Source organism: Carassius carassius, chromosome 28 (genome assembly GCF_963082965.1).
Source record: "Carassius carassius chromosome 28, fCarCar2.1, whole genome shotgun sequence".
NCBI lineage: Eukaryota > Metazoa > Chordata > Actinopteri > Cypriniformes > Cyprinidae > Carassius > Carassius carassius.
The window spans coordinates 20180868-20188628 of record NC_081782.1 but is presented as its reverse complement, the minus strand read 5'-3'; positions in this window follow the sequence as shown (position 1 = coordinate 20188628).

The window sequence follows — 7761 nt, the reverse complement described above, 5'->3', positions numbered from 1 at the left end:
CAGATGTGTGTACGAATCTGTAAATACGATATTGATTTCACAGTGTTAACAGTTTCAGTGATTTTAATGGGAGTTTCTGAGAGTGATTGAAATCTAGACTGTCAGTGAAAATTATCTTTAATAATGTAAATGTTATTTGCTCTCTTTCTGAACAATGAAAGATTAGTAGCAATATTTATATCACATTAACTTTCAATGTTAAATTCACATTTAATATAAAGTCAGTCGTATTAAAAATATGTTATGGCATGACACCAATATCTGTTACTTAAGTAAACAGACAAGCTTTTATAATAAATTACATAAATTGGAGTAAAGGCTGATGAAATATATACATTTATACACACACATACATTACATACATTTTATCTATATATCTAAATAAAAATAGGCTCAGTATATATGACCCAAAGTAACTAGTAACTAACTACTTGAGTAGATTTTTTATCCGATACTCTTTTACTCTTACTCAAGTAACTATTCAAGACTAGTACTTTTACTTTTACTTGAGTAAATATTTCTAGAAGTACTTTTACTTTTACTTGAGTACAGTTTTTGGGTACTCTACCCACCTCTGCATACTTTAATACTTTTACTCAAGTTATATTCTAAACGGTGACTTCAACTTCTACCAAAGTAATTTTTTGGTAAGATATCTGTACTTTTACTTGAATATGGCTTTCAGGAACTTTATACGCCACTGATCATAACTAGCTGATTACCCTGACTGCGTTTCACATTAAAGCATAGCGGCAATAGACAAAATTAAAATGGCAGCGAAACCAATGAAACATGTTACATATGTAAGAGGGGTAATAAAATGTAAAGGTGTTCCATCTTGTCTTTTTGATGCCATTTACAATATTTTTTTTTCTTGTTACCACAGTTTTTATGGCGGCTGCCATAAGGATTTGCACTTTGTGCTGTTCCCCAGGGGAGTAAAGTGAAAGGAAGAAGGCTACAGCGGTATGCTGTCAAATTGAAACAATCTAAATGAATATTATTTGAGTGGCAACTTAAAAATGGTTGCTATGGTTTCTCTGAAGCACAATTTCACCCCTGCAATGTTCACTTACACTTCAGCGTTTCGAAACGTTGTCAGTACTGGGCTTTGAGTTGGATTTTATTGTAAAAAGAGTGTAAAGATAAGTGTGATTTTCTATTTTGGTTCACAATAAATGCACAAAACATTGAATTTATGAAAGAAAGAACGATTTACTTTTTGGCTGGATCTACAGTTCTTTTGTGCTTTTCTGGAGTTTTTAGGATGCTAAATTCAGATGCATTTGTGCTACTTAAAGGAAAAGTCTTTATTTTTTTTCAATGTTGTGCAATGAATTGTCAAAGTGTAATGTTTAACATACATATTCCAGTTTAATGTGCTGAGACAGCTGTATGTAAGCTATTTGTTGGTTGATTTCATAAGAGATAGAAAATTTATGACAACTGCCAAATTTGACTCAACCACTGGTGTGAATTTGGGGCAGGGCTATCTGTTTGTCCAACCAACGGAAGGTTTGAAAGCAAGTATTGTTAATGTATTTTCCATTTGCTCACCCTAGTGAGTTAAAGAAATCACACACTTGACATTTTAATGGCATGGCAATTAATCAACAGAAAATCCATTAGCGTATACAGTCTCTGTGAGGATGTAAAGATGCATTGTAACACTCCACTAAATATTATAGCGGTGGTACACTACATAAAAAATAATGTCTGTTCTGCTCAAGTAATGCCTAAAATATCCCAGAACAAACAAAAAAGCACTGATAACCCCCTGGTGTATTTTCAAGGCAAGTTTCAATAACCCAGCCAACATCAATAACAAACATTTAGATGACTACATGAAATACAACAAGATCTACAATTGTAGTTGTGTATTTGTGTGTTTGTGTGTAAACAGTCCAGCGTGTTGAGTGAATACAAGATCAATCTCACCAATATGCAGTTTCCGACAGCAGAATCTTTCCTTTAAATCCAACAGTTTGAAGTCCTCAAAGGTGAGTAATTCAAGCAAAAACAGCAAAAATATATACTCCACAGTGAGACAGCATCAATGATTGCCAGTCAGAAACAGCCTGAACATTTTTTACCCCCACCAACAATTCACAACAGAGAGTAAAAACGGGCATGCCTATCCTTCCATTATAATGTCATCTCTAGCCTATATGCAGATGTAGCAGCGCTTACCTCTGGGCTGTCAGCGTAGACTGACGTAATGAGTTAAATATCATCTCGCGGTAATAGATTTAGAGCTCAAACACAGTACTTCATAGGGGAAAACTAAAAGCATATAGGGATAATAAAGTGTTCTAACTTTTATAGAACAAGTCCATATATAAACCCCATTATGTGGCCAAGGTACACAGACCATACCCCCTCGCCCCCCGCCCCATCCCTAGCCTGCTGCATGGGAGGAGAACGTCTGTACTAGAGTTTTATATTTACCACATTCACATTATCAATATTTGGTGGGTCTCCTGAAATAACTGTGTAATTTATTAGCCCTGCTTTGTTCACAATTACAGCTGGCCCCTCCCATTTGGGCACTAGCTTAGCAGATAACTTTGCTGATGTGGATGAGTTCATATCCAGACTAGGTCTCCAGGTTGAATTGCAAATCTTTCTTCCTAGTATTATAATACCTAGCTTGTCTGGTTTGTTGTGCTTTCATCCTTGTCTTTACAACTCGGGTAGCCACTGGTCCCAGATTTGATGATATTGACCAACATATGATGATATCATGGTTTTGAGTGTTTATTCTTTCTGACAGATTGGTTTGTGGGTGGTAGCTGGTAGTAAGTTTTTGTATAATTCCCCAAGTTTTGAAGAGTTCACGCAAAATGTTAGATGTAATTTTCACACCTCTATCAGTAATCATATATTTAGGCATACCTCAACAAGTGAAGATCTCCTTGGAAATTATTACCACCTTCTGAGTCTCTCAGGGGAAACACTTCCAACCAACTGGTGAAGTAATCAACTATGACCAGCAATTAAGAAGTTCTCTTTTTGCTCACTGGAATGGGTCCCAGGAAGTCCATTCCTACTGTATGTCCTAGTTCAGTCACTTGGGTATTCTGCAAAACAAACCACTTGGTTAGGTGTTATCGTGCTTATATGTGACCAACGTGTGAGTCTAGAGGATGTTTTAGGGCAATTGAAAACCCATGTTAGAGCTGCATGATCGGTGTAAACATCAAAGGGCCTGGCTTTAAGGTAGTGTCTCCACTTCTCTTCACACTCCTTCTCTGAAGTTGAATAATTCAACTCTGCTCCTCAAAGAGTTATTGATGTATATGGCACTACATTCTTCCCTTCTAGGGTGTGTTGACTCAGTTTGGCTTCCACTTCTACCTCACTGGCATCAGTATGGACTTGAAAGTCTTTATCAAGGTGTGGTTGGATCAAGACAAGTGGTTTCTGCAATTCTGCAATTGATTTAGTCAAAATGGTCCGACATTCAGAAGTCCACTCTCATTTCACTCCTTTACTGTTTAGATGATTTAAGGATGCCATTATATCTGCAAAACTATGTATAAATTTGTGGTACCAACCTGCTAGCCCCAAGAAGTGTTGAATAGACTTTAAGTCTTGTGGTGGCAGATACTGTGTGATAGCCTGTTCCTTTTCAGGAACTTGAGCTGCGTCATGCGCTTTGGGAAACGTCCCTGACGAGACCGACTCTGAATATCGCGTACAATCTTTCCAATGGAAGGGCGTGATGTCACGGGCGGGGTGACGTAGCGACCAGGAAGCTATAAAGGCACTTGCCACGCAGCTGACTTCAGCTTCTTGTCCTTCAGCAAGCGATCTGTGTGTGCATGTCATTCTGTCTTGTCAGTCTTATTTATTGTCGTTTGTCACTATTAGCTCCTTTAAGTAGCTATAATATGTCAAAGAGCAAAGCTAAGGCTAGGTATCTGAAGGGTGAATCCAGACCGCGTTCAGATTGTGTGTTCCTCCCTGCTCAACAAAGCTAAACGTTAGAGGCGGGCATACACACGGTCTGTGTGTGGTCTTCCCGGGATCAAAGTGCACTGTGTATGATTTCACGTGTGCTTCGATCCCGATACTTGATATCTCAGATAGACATCTGACGCTTAAGACTGCCCTTTTACTGGCTATCACTTTGCTAAAGAGAGTTGGAGATCTTCAGGCCCTTTCGGTGGCCCCTACTTACCTAGACTTTGCCCCTGGTATGGCCAAAGCATTCTTATACCCTCGAGCGGGTTATGTTCCTAAGGTTCCCTCTGTTACACCACAACCTATAGTACTGCAGGCCTTCTGCCCTCCTCCCTTTCGGGAGCCAGACCAGGAAAAGCTAAATTGTATGTGTCCAGTGTGAGTGTGTCCCTCTTGGACATCTGCAACGCTGCGGGGTGGTCCACGCCCTCTACATTTGTCAGATTTTATGACCTTGATATGCGAGCCACTCCGGGCTCTTCTGTTCTCTCGTCTTAGCTGTGCTCTTCGGATACACACTAGGCAGGGATTTGGAAGTCTGGCAGCGTGGGCACATTCCCCAAAGCGCTTGATGCAGCTCGAGTTCCTGAAAAGGAACATCTCAAGATTACGAGTGTAACCCTGGTTCCTTGAAGGAACGAGATGCTGCGTCGCAGAGCCATACTCCCGGCACCCCTGCCGGCGCTTGCTTCCCTACTCGAAGCTGAAGTCAGCTGCGCGGCAAGTGCCTTCATAGCTTCCTGATCGCTACGTCACCCTACCCATGACGTCACGCCCTTCCATTGGAAAGATTGCACACGATATTCAGAGTCGGTCTCGTCAGGGACGCTCCCCAAAGCGCTTGACGCAGTGTCTCGTTCCTTCAAGGAACCAGGGTTACATTCGTAACCTTGAGACGTTTTTTTCAGGATCTATTTCCACCACTCTTGCTGAAACAATGTGCCTGATGAATTTTAACTGCTGCTTGAAAAAATTACACTTCTTCATATTGAGAGTGGGATTAGCCTGGGTGAGTCATTGGAGAACGGTATTCAAATGCTTGATGTGGTCTTGTAGTGTACATGAGTATATAATGATGTTGTCTATGTACACAAACAAAAATCACCTCTCAATTCAGCTAAGACTTTCTCCATCAGCCCTTGGAAAGTGACCATGGCATTTCGAAGGGCATACGGCATAGAGCAGAATTGGTAGAGACATTTAGTGGTGAGTAACACCGTCTTCTTTTTGCTCACCCTATCCATCTCCTATGCCTCAGGTACCGTTCTGCCTGTTAAGTTTTCGGTAGTCAACAAAAAACCTATAGCTGCGATCCAGTTTTGGGACTAACACTATGGGGGAGGACCACGGAAAGAAGGAAGGTTCAATAATGTGATCTTTAAGCATTTGGTCAATCTGATCTTCAGTGATCTTTTACTTCATTTGAGATTCAATTCAATTCAAGTTTATTTGTATAGAGCTTTTTACAATACAAATCATTACAAAGCAACTTTACAGAAAATTATGTTTCTACAATATTTAGTAGTAGCTTATAAGTGGTGACTGTCAGTTTGTGTGCATATGACAGGATTTTTCAGAAAAATTAATACAAGACGTAGTCAGCCAGACGATGAACATTATTAACAGCAATTATTAATTATTATATGATGCAGTCACACTTGTAGCAATATTTGTTAGTTCTGTTTGTTGATTCAGGGTTAGCAATGTAACGGATATGCAGTTCATCGATTCATTGTTTCTGAACTAATGAATCACGGATCGTTGAATCTAAAACAATGCAAACCCAAAGCTTGTAGATTTTGAATTCAGGCATATAAACCCAACTCTCTCTAAACTAAATGCCTGGCCTGGCGCCAGCCTGGCTGGATTTAAATCATTTACGACACTCTGGACGAGAAATTCCACAGTCACGTGATCAGCCTCAAAGGAGAAACGAAACACATTACACAACACACACACACACACACACACACACACACATAAGCACACACACACAATTTACGCTCTTTATGTAAGTCCTTTATAATATGTATTTTGAATAGGTGTGTGTGTTGCATAAAGTGGTTAATCCTGTTATGCAAGGATTATAAATTGCTGACTTGTAAGTTGGAAATGTTTCTCCTAATTTTAATGTTCTCAAATAGAATCATGAGTTGTAACCCTACCCCCCTGACCAGGTCGTAAAACTTTATAACCTAACTGACAGAACAGCAAAGCCAGATCACTGGTACCTTTTTAAAACGTATTTCTAAACATATTGACTGTGTTGCCTTTTTGGTGCATTAGATGTTTCCTATAATCAAATTGGAGTATAATGTTTATCGTGTGTTAATCAAACTTTAAATGTGTGTAATTCTGCATATGAATGTAACGTCGTGTTTCTATCAGTTATATATGTTATTTTTGGTATCCGTTTAATCGTCATGCTTTGACGGACTCACTTATATAAAGGACATTAATGAAAAATTTATTAATCTGGAATTACGAACTTGCTAGAATATCACTGCTGAGATCCGATAAACCATAACTTATTAGAAGTGGGTGTTTCCCCAGAGACAAAGGAACTTTTTCCTGCTTCAGATCGCATACGTTCATTGGTTGTTCGCGCAAACAGGGGCGTGAACCAGTCACTCCATAAGTAGAACTGACCCAGGAAGTTCCTCCCTGTCTTGCCGTTCTTGCTCTTCTTCGCTCTCTTGTCCCCGTCTGGTCCCTCTCAGCACGGCGGCTGAGAGAACAGCCGTTCTCATGGCTCCTTCGGGAGCTTTCATCTCCGTTGTTTTCATTTCTTTTACTTACTAAGTTCCTCTCTACACGAGGAAGACGAATTCTGAATCATTACGTTTGTTGGACCTTTCAAATATCGCGCAATTCCGCAGCAGCCCCGGAAGACACGAAAGAACACGCCTAGCTACAAAGGACCACGCACACAAGCACGCTGGACTGGTGAGTCACAAAGAGACCACATGCAAGTATCATTCTCTATGAAGATTTAAACACTGCTTAAAGTTTGTCTATTACCTTTTCAAGGTGATTTGATTCGTTGTTGTCTTTCAAGGGTTACTGTCTGTGAGTTTGCATAACTGAGCGCGTGATTCTGTGATCGCGCCTAATTCTCTCACCTCTCTCTCATCCTCTCTCACTCATTTCTCTCTCTCTCTTTCCCTCATTTGGATTCCGTTATGTCTTGTACAAAGTTGCTGTCTATATTGTCGTACGCGTATTTACTCTGTGTGATTTGTAGTTTGATGTATTATTAGTTCAATTATTAAAAACCAATATATATTCATGATATATTCATGCCTCTGTCTAAACGCTCACATCACGAGTCAATGAAATGTCTGACCTTTAGCTACAAGCTCTTTACTTTTTAGTAACTGAAATTTCATAATGATAGAATAATGTTTTCATGGCCAGATAATATTTTTCCTTGAATTATAAGAAGTGATAACTTTATTGAAAGTTGATAAGTTAATCTTACGGCCGTTTGCTGGACAAACCACTGTTTGATTTGCGGTAATTTACAGTAAGAGATATCACTATAATTGATATGAAGAATGGAATATTGACATATTAATGAGTAAATTACAGTGCCTTGTAATGAGTTATTGATATATACAATTGACCTATTTTTCATCTTCAATAATTTTAATGTAACTGTCATATGAGATATATATATTAATCATATTCCTGATTAATTATTAAAATTCCCTATATATCATTTGAGTTATTTATAATGTACAACCCAGTGCGGCTACAGCATCATCTGAGGTCCTCTGAGGGGTCAGCATCATC